Source organism: Mandrillus leucophaeus, unplaced genomic scaffold (genome assembly GCF_000951045.1).
Source record: "Mandrillus leucophaeus isolate KB7577 unplaced genomic scaffold, Mleu.le_1.0 Scaffold297, whole genome shotgun sequence".
NCBI lineage: Eukaryota > Metazoa > Chordata > Mammalia > Primates > Cercopithecidae > Mandrillus > Mandrillus leucophaeus.
Genome location: NW_012103109.1, coordinates 2,626,271 through 2,634,765, shown reverse-complemented (window position 1 = coordinate 2,634,765; position 8,495 = coordinate 2,626,271).

Sequence of the window (8,495 nt, the reverse complement as noted above, 5' to 3'; positions counted from 1 at the left end):
GAGGGACAGATACCATCTCACACCATCTCTCTGGACACTCCCAGGCTGGCGCTGAAACTGGAGGCCAAAGGACAGCCACAAACCCAGGGCACTTTGTGCTGCCAAAGATCACCACCTTTGCCCTAGGCAGCCTGAAACTGAAGGTTTTCTCCAGCCTCTTGGTCCAGGGCACTTGGCATGAACGCCCTTTTCCTGACCCCTGTCCAGCCCTGAGTGGCTCCCCAGCTGGGTGTGTGCTGGCTAGAGGGAGCTGCGGACCAAAGCCAGCAGCACTGAGGCAAGCCAGGATTTGAACTGTCAACTTCCGAGCCTGCTCTACTGGGACTTCCTTTGTGTGGCTGGACCTGCTCCCACAACACTGTCAGTTCGCGTAGTGGGAGCTCCCGCAGGACTCAGCTCCTTGGGGGTGTTTTCTGCTGAGATTCCCCTTCTGAGTTGTCAGCCTGTAGCTGCCTCTTCTCCACCATTTGGGTCCTGCCTCAGCCCTAGAAACTGTCAAGCAGCCCAGTAGCTGTTTAAAGTACATGGTGATATTACAGGGTTGGAAGGAAATCCCTGGGTCCAAACCCTGTGTCAACCAGGTGAGGGTTACGGTGACACTACCTGGCCTTGCAGCCTGAGCCTGGTACAGGTTGACACCCCGAAGCAAGTCCTCCTTGTCAGGTCCTACCCAAGCCTTCTTGTCAGCACAACTGGTTCAGCCCCAGCCCAGCCCAGCCCTGCCCAACTGCTCAGGGCTCCCCTGCCCTGGAAAGGCCACAGGCCCGGCCCTTTCTCTGGGTGTCACAGCTCCTCTTTGCTCTGGGCCCACAGTCCCCAGGCATCCCCAGCCCCTGTCTTCTCATCCCTGACACGAGTTCCCCTCGCTGGGAACTCGCTGCCCACCAGCACCAGATCCTGCACAATAGTCAGTGGTCCTGGAGCCCACATCTCACCACTGTGTCCTCCACCCCAGTGCCCCTGCCCGGACACCACCACAACCCCTCAGGCCCCTCAGCAGTGTCTCTGCCTCCCACTGTGTCTCCTTGTGGCTCATGTCATCGCTCCACTGCAGAGTGAACCGCCTCACGCATTCATCAGACCCCCACTGCCCTGCAGCCTTTAAAGCCTCCCAAAAGCTTCCCACTAGCCTCAAAGAAATCCAAGACCCCACCCACCCCATGTCCTCATCTTGCACCCCTGCCTGGCTCCCTCCTTCCAGCCACATTGGGCTTTATGCTTCTCAAACCTGCCGGGCTCATTCCCATGCGGGGCCTTTGCCTTGCCATCCCCTCTGCCTCTGGCTTCAGGTCCCCCTCACTCCTCACTTCTCTCCGTCTTCACCTGCAGAGGACTTCCCGGTCCCACCGGGCTGAAGCAGCCACTTCTCCCCTCACTCCCCATCCCTCACCCCACTTTGTCCTCCGTGGCACTTGTCACCCGATGTGACAGTGTGTGCCATGTCGACTGTCTTTCTCACTGTTGTTTTGCTGCTGCCTTGCTGGTGCCAGGGACAGTGCCTGACACATATTCAGCTGTCAGTAAGTACGAGATTGCTCAACAAATCAACGAATGCGTTCAGCTCCTTCCACTTCCCTCTCAACATGTGCGAAGCTCCATGCTCTACTCAGCCTTGAGGGCAGGTGGCACTGTGTGGTGGGGGCACAGGCCCAGCTTCCACAACCCTGAGCCAGTCCCTTATCTGCCCACTTCCAGGTGGTCAGAATGGTGCATGAGAGGACACTTTACTATGATACATAGTCCTGAAGTCCTGAAGGAGACGTGAACTTGGTTTGAATCCTGGCTCCGCCACTGCCAACTGTGTGACCTTGGGCAACACACCTAACCTCTCTCTGCTGTGTTTCCTCAGCTGGGAAATGGGAACACAGCGCCTCCCTTGCACCTGTCAGCATTCTCAGTGCAAAGAGAATTGACCCAGAAAGGTACTCGCTGAAGGGCTGTGGGGAAGCTCTCACAGGCTCAAAGGGAAGTGGAAAGCCTAGACTCAAGCTAGCCAGGCTGCAGACAAGACCAAAAGTTCGCCTGGCATGGTGGCTCGCGCCTGTAATCTCAGCACTTTGGGAGGCCGAGGTGGGCAGATCCCGAGGTCAGGAGTTCAACACCAGCTTGATCAACATGGTGAAACCCCATCTCTGCTAAAAATACAAAAAAAGGTTAGCCGGATGTGGTGGCATGTGCCTGTAATCCCAGCTACTTGGGAGGCTGAGGCAGGAAAATCGCTTGAACCTGGGAGGTGGAGGTTGCAGTGAGCTGAGATCGTGCCACTGCACTCTAGCCTGGGCAACAGAGCAAGACTCTGTCTCAAAAAAAAAAATTCTACAAAATGCAAACCAATCTATAGTGATAGAAAGTAGGTGAGTGGCTGCCTGGGAATGGAGTTGGGGAGATGGGTGGGAGGGAGGGACGACCAAGGGACCCAAGGAAACTTCTTTGAGGTGACCTGTCAGTTACTTACCCCTATTATACAGATGAGACAAATGAGGCTCTTTGGGATTAACTTACTTGCTGATGGTCACACAGCTGTTAAAGGTCAGGTCCAGAATGGGAGCCAGGTGTGCCTGCATCCAAACGCTGTTTTTTGTTGTTGTTGTTGTTGTTGTTTTGTTTTGTTTTGTTTTTTGAGACAGAGTCTCGCTCTGTCGCCCAGGCTGGAATGCAGTGGTGGAATGCAGGTTCAAGCGATTCTCCTGCCTCAGCTTCCTGAGTAGCTGAGACTATAGGCACACGCCACCACACCTGGCTAGAAACCCTGTGCTTTTTAACCTTGGGTGGAAGGTGACTAGCAGACAAGGGGCCAGGAGTGAGGGTCCCTAGGATTGAACATGGGCTACACAGAGAAACCCAGAGACAGCCCCTACTTAAACATGGTGTTCCAAAGAGTGACACCTGGGATGAAGAGAAGGTGGGCCAATGCCAGGCCCCACAGAGTTTTCAGAGCAGGTCCTGGTGCCATGGGCAAGAGGGCACAGCACAGCACCATAGGCGGCTGGGGCCAACTTGGACCTGCTTGGGAGAGCCAACTGTCCACATTTCAGTAATGTCACAGGTCAGTTGTCAAGCATAGCCATCACTAAAAATTAAATTACATATGCTCACAAAGTTTGTCAAAAGAGCAAACGTAGTATGAAACACTTACCACTTCTTGATTATGTGAACACAAATGTTTCTGCTTTTGAAGTTATCCACACCTCTTGTATCTGTGCAGTGGAGACGTCATATCCTGGTGTGCCACTGGGCATCTCTTCCCAACGCCACATCCACAGCAGCTTGAAATTGGACAGGGCAGGGTTATTTATTTATACCACGGAAACTGGCAAATGCTAAAGTCAGGGCCAACCCCCTGCACCCTGCGCCCACTCTCTGCCAGTTGCTAAACACTTTTGTCATTACATCATTGAGTCCTAGGGTCTTGGGCCACCCCCATGGGGAGCAGGAGGCCTGGAACCGCAGCTGAAGGAGGGCGCATGGAGCCAGAGGCTGTGAGGCCCGGGACTACCTGGAATGATGGTATAAGATGGCCAGGATGCACGGATCCCTGCTGCCTGGCACATTTCTCACGCATTCACTCACTCCGCACCACCACCCTGAGAGGCAAAGCATCGTTACCATCTGCTGGTGGGATAACTGAGGCACAGAGAAGTGACCCAGGGCCACGCAGCTAATAAGTGTCACAGCCAAGATATGAAGCCTGATCCTTAACTGCCATGCTCTGCCCCCTTCAAAGGTACCAGTGTTGGACTGGGGGTCTGGCCTAACCCTTCCCTGAAACCTCCAGCTGTGTGCAGGCCCCAGCCCCCAGAAGCCTGGAGTGCGCTTCAGTGAACACTCAGCCTGTGGTCCTGCTTCCCCTATAGGCAGCCAGTCCTGGGAGCCACGTTTCATGCAGATGTGAGGACTGGGGAGGCCAAATGCAGGTGGGCCTCTTCTCAAGACAGCCCGGGACCTTTCTCCAGGTTCCCTGGAGCAATACGGGCCAAGTTGGGTGGGTGGAACCGCCACAGCCTTCTCCTGAGGGCTCAGAAGAAGAGAAATTCCAGGAATGCATTCACCTGAGGGACTGCTCAGGTGACAGAAACCCCGAGCCCCACCAGCCCGTCCTCAGCCCTTTTTTACTGGCAGTCTGCCTTATGCCAGTGCCGGGTACACTCAGGAGGGAGCAGACTCCACGTGAGAGGCAAGGGGGCCGCTGCAGGTCCAGGGAAAGGCTGATGCACTGATGGTGGGAGAGGAGGCAGCGTGATGCTTTGCGTGGAGTTTGACCTTGGCATTGGTGGAGTCCTGAAGGATTTTCAGCAATTTAGGGGAGAGAGAGGGAGACAGTGACATCTCCAAAAGGTCAATCCAGCTGCCAGTGGGGCAGAGGTGGTGGTGAGGGCAGGGGGACCACCCAGGAGGCTGGAGTGGCCAGTGAGGGGCTGCCGCAGCCCCCCTAAAACAGGTCATGAGGCAGTGGTTACAGAATTGAGCAGAATTGAGGCAGATTGGATGGGGGACAGGGAGGCAAAGAGCCTGGTGGGGGTGGCACCCTTGGCCAAGGTGTAGGGGCAGGATGGCAGGGTCAGGTTTGGAGGTATATTTGAGAGCCCCCAGGATGCCCGGTTCAGATGACTACAAGGAGCTGGTTCTGTGGAGGGGGCTGGGCAGGATGTCTTAGGCCATGGATGGAAATGGGGGATGGTGTCCAGGGAGGTGGTGAACCCATGGGAGTGGGTGGGACACCCATGATGGAGAATAGGAGACCTCATGCCCAGGACAGATCGGAAGGCATGAGGTCTCCTCCCTCACCCCCACCCAACCCCCTCCATAGAGAGGACAGCTTGGAGGTGTAAGCCACGCCACCTGGTCAAAGACTTCACTAAGACAATCCGTGGGGGGCTCCACTGCAAGGGCTTCTTGAGGGCTGGGCATTGCTAAATGCTGTACAGGATTTTTCTCATTTAATTTTTACAACAGCTCCAGGGATTGTCCCCATTTTATAGAGGAAGCTGATGGCTCAGGCATGAGTAACCACCCCAGACCAGTGCCCTGCTTGTGTCAGACCTCCTGAGGAAGCCACGTCTGTCTGACCGCAAAGCTGCCTCCCACCCAGCACTCCTCTGCAGGGACCCTGCCTTGCTCTGCCCTGCCCTGGAGGACTCCTGGGGGAACCACACACAGACCGGAGCATGTGATCTGTGCATGGGCGTGGCGTCCAGGGAGCACTGGGGAGGTAGCCCGCCGAGGGCTTTGCATCCCCACTTGCCTGGCCCATTCCTCCCCCCACCCCACTCTGCCCCGCCCTGCTGCCGCCTCAGGGACCTCTATCTCTCCTGCTGGGCTCTAGGTCCTTCCCATCCCTTCCACAGCCGGGACAACAACAGGCCCTTTCCCACTTCCTGAGAAAGTTCCCAAGGAAGTTTGCTGTAAAAGCTGCTCTTTGTCTTTTTTTTTTTTTTCAAAAAATATGTTTTTAATCAATTTTATAATAAAATCCAATCTGAGTTCTTGAAAACAACAGCAATAAGAAATTAAATATATATATATCGGCACCAGAATTACTGACTCTAGCACTGCCCTCCCCAGCCCCAGCAGCGGCCCTGGTGCTCCCTTCCCCTGACTCCCTCCCCCGCTACTGGTCACCAGTCCTCCTGAAGCTGCCTCCGGAATATCCCTGAACTGCTCTCCTTCTGTCTCTGGAGAGCACCCCGCCTCCCCACCCGCCACCAACTGCTCTTCCTGCCTCCTACCTGGCGCCCTTCCAATCTGGTCCCCAGACTGTCCCCAGGGACTCTCTCTAAAAGGCAAATCTAATTCCATCAGTGTCCTTTTCTCCGGCTTCACCAGGGATTCAGCATCCCCAGGAATAGAGCTCAGCTCCCTAGCTCAGCATTCAGGGCTCCACTGTCCCTGAGCACTCCAGCCTCCCCGCTCGCCATGCACTGGACCTCCTGCTTTTGCAGATGTTGGTCCCTCTGCTACGGACACCCTCCCTCCACCTGTCCATCTGGCAATGCACCTCATTCCTCAACACTGCCCCTTGGACACTCACCTTCTCCTGCCCTCCCTCGTCACAGTGTGGGGGACTTGTGTCATCGCACCATTCTATCCAGGCTGGCCTTGAAGGTCTGGGCTGCAGCGATCCTCCCACCTCAGCCTCCTGAGAAACTGGAATGACAGGTGCACACCACCATCCCCTGCTTTGGCTCTTTAGTTCACCCTGTATGTGCCAAGTCCTGTGCTAAGTGGTGGCATACAGTGGAAAACAGTGCAGGCAGGAACCCTGCGCCCACAGAGCTTATTATCCCTGCTGTTGTTGCCCAGGTAGATCAGGAATCCTCGGTGCACAGGAGCCACGCATCCACACAGCTGACCAAAGTGCCTGCAGGCAGCCTGTGCTGCTTACACTCGTGGCGAGAGGGAAGTTTAGAAACAGCTGCTCCTGTCTTCACCAAGGGGCTCCAGCCTAGAGAAGGGGTCTTTGGGAAAAGTCCGCCACTAAGCTACCACACCCTGAGATCACGCACCCCCTCGCCAGGGCTCTTCCAAGCACCACGTGGGGCTGAGGCACTGAGATGGAGGTGGCAGCAAGGGATGCCACACGGGATGAACAGGGAGGCATCATTCCCAGTCCTGCCTGCCCCTCCCACTCTCACCTTTTCTTTTTTATTTTTATTTTTATTTTTTTGAGACAGAGTATTACTCTGTAGCCTGGGCTGGAGTGCAATGGCACGATCTCAGCTCACTACAACTTCTGTCTCTTGTGTTCAAGCAATTCTTGTGACGCAGGCTCCCAACAAGCAGGAATTACAGGTGCACGCCACCACACCTGGCTGATTTTTGTATTTTTAGTAGGGACAGGGTTTTGCCATGTTGGCCAGGCTGGTCTCGAACTCCTGGCTTTAAGTGATTCTCCTGCCTCAGCCTCCCAAAGTGCTGGAATTACAGTCATGAGCCACTGTGCCTGACCTACCAAACTTTTTTTTCTCTTTGCTGATCTGGTAAGAATAGTATCTTTTGTAGTTATAATTTTCATTATCTTAATATGTGAGTTATTGAACATCTTCTTACATGTTTATGAGCCCATTTGAATTTTCTTTTTGCAAGAGCAAGAACTGTCTCTTCATATTCTTTTTTTCTTTTCTTTTTTTTTTTTTTACCGGGATAGAGTCTCTCTCTGTCACCCAGGCTGGAGTGCAGTGGTGCGATCTCGGCTCATTGTAACTTCCGCTTCCCAGGTTCAAGCGATTCTCCTGCCTCAACCTCCCCAGTAGCTGGGACTACAGGCACCCGTCACCACGCACAGCTAATTTTTATATTTTTAGTAGAGACAGGGTTTCACTGTGTTGGCTAGGCTGGTCTCGAACTCCTGACCTCGTAATCTGCCTGCCTCGGCCTCCCAAAGTGCTGGGATTACAAGCATGAGCCACCACGCCTGGCCCATTTAGGCTATTTCTGATTTTTCAGTATTACAAGTAATACTGCAGTGAAAAGCCTTGCACATAAATATTCTATTTCCTTAGGCTAAATTTATTTATTTATTTTTTTTGAGACAGCGTCTGGCTCTGCCGTCCAGGCTGGAGTGCAGTCACGTGATCTCAGCTCACTGCAGCCTCCCGCCTCCCGGGTTCAAGTGATTCTCATGCTCAGCCTCCCAAGTAGGTGGGACCACAGGCACGCGCCACCACACCTGGCTGATTTTTGTGTTTTAGTACAGAGAGAGTTTCACCAGGTTGCCTAGGCTGGCCCCTTCCTCACCTCAAGTGATCCACCTGCCTTGGCCTCCCAAAGTGCTGAGATTACAGGCGTGAGCCACCGCGCTCAGCCTCTTCAGGCTAAATTTCTGAAAGTGATCTTCATTCCTATCCCCAAAGTGCCCTCCAGAAAGCTGGGTTGCACTTCTGCCACAGCAGGATCTTTACTCCTCTTAAAATCTCTGTGGAGCCTGGGCAGGAGAGGCAGAGCCCCAGGTGGAAGATTCTCTCCTGGCCTGATGTAGTGTTTCTTTGGCTTGTCAGACATGGAGGAGATTATGCCAGATATGATAGTGGAGAGGGTCAGACATGCATGAGACTGGAGAGAGAAAAAACAAAATAGCCTCTCAGGTCTCGCTCAGAGCCTACTTACTTTTACTTTACACACAATTGTATATTCCAATATGTTTGTGACCTGGTTTTTAAGAGCACAGAAGCAAATTAGGAAGGAGAAGCAAGGCTGCTACCTAGGGTACCCTGGTCCTCCATGAAGTTTCCAAAAGAAGAGCAAGTATAAGTAAAATAATAATACACAGCCAGTCACAAAGCAATGAATTTGGACCATGCAGTGCAAGGCTTTAACTGTCCCAAGGATTCCAATCATGGATAAGGAAGAACTTAAATTTGATTATAAATCTGAAATTCGGTGTAATCCCAGCACTTTGGGAGGCCAAGACGGGCGGATCACGAGGTCAGGAGATCGAGACCATCCTGGCTAACACGGTGAAACCCCGTCTCTACTAAAAAATACAAAACAACTATCCG